The following is a 1,304-nucleotide window of genomic DNA, read 5'->3' on the forward strand; positions in this document are numbered from 1 at the left end:
AGGAAAGACACCCCCCCCTTTTTTTAACTACCTTATACTCAGTCCTTTCAGCAAATTTCCAAGAATTGATCAACCAGTTTTATCTTGTTCTAAGTAGACTTTAATGCTAGTCACTTTCTGATTGGCAAATCTTTTACAACTTTTATTTTTGGTAGTTGACTATTTTTTAAAACATGGCACCAACAAAAGATCACCTGCTTAATGAGACAGGCAAGGAAGCTGTTTGCAGACATGTGGATGCTTATTTTTTCACTCCCTATCCCATTATTTCTGCAGCCATTGTAATCATTCTCCCTGGGTGATACCTTTGACTTCATCAGGTAATGTGCTTCTTTTTGTTAATCACACAATATGGCTTTCTTATCGACCTTACCTATGCTGTGCTCTTTCTTTTTCCATCTTGACCATTGTGTTGTGAGTAAACGAGCAAAATAAGAGACATTTACTGTATTGCTTTGGAAGAAAGTGATTGTCAAAATAATACCATCCTACTCCATATATCTCTTCCCCAAGTGACACAGCTGACTGCTTTATTGACAACAACAAATGTTCACTTTTGGGAATGTTGCAAAGCCAATATAGCCAGGGAAGAGAAAAAGAAATATTTTTCAGTTTTCGTTGTCAGCAATCAAATTATATCTAAAGTCTTACTGCAAAATTTATATTACTGATATGTGAAAGACACTTGAACACTTTGATAGAGTTTTTGGGATGGACACAACTGTGTTAAATATATTAAGTCTATTTTTGTCTTTATAGGAAAGTTACTAGGACTAATAAACTATAAACCACTCTCAGGTCAATTTTACAGTTATTTCCTTTAGTCTATTTTGAGAGCAGCCTTATTGTGGAGGAGAACTGACAGTAGAATAATTCTGTCCTGGGTATCTATTTTTCCCTGTAACCCTTGGCAAGTTATTTTCCTGAACTGTCTGCCTAGGAAAGTGGCAGGATTCTTTAGTTACTTAACATTTGCTGCTTCCTAAAGATATCTAAATTCTTCTCACTATTTGTGTCAGGACTCCCTCTACTCTTATGTCAAGTAGACTGTAAGAATGTGAGTTCTGAGTTCGGTTCTGAGTTATTAACTTTGTGCAAGTTACTTACCTCTCTGAGTCTCAGTTTCCTCATCTGTAAAGTGGGAATAATAAATGTACTCACTCATAGGGATTAAATGAGAAAATGTATGCATCATGTAGTACAGAGACAGAATGAGTGTAAATACTCAACAAATGCTAGGTTACTATTGTGCTAACACCAGGACAAATGAGCAGAGGAAGTGGATGTGTACATCATAGTGGTTA

Source organism: Vulpes lagopus, chromosome 3, assembly GCF_018345385.1.
Source record: "Vulpes lagopus strain Blue_001 chromosome 3, ASM1834538v1, whole genome shotgun sequence".
NCBI classification, from domain to species: Eukaryota; Metazoa; Chordata; class Mammalia; order Carnivora; family Canidae; genus Vulpes; species Vulpes lagopus.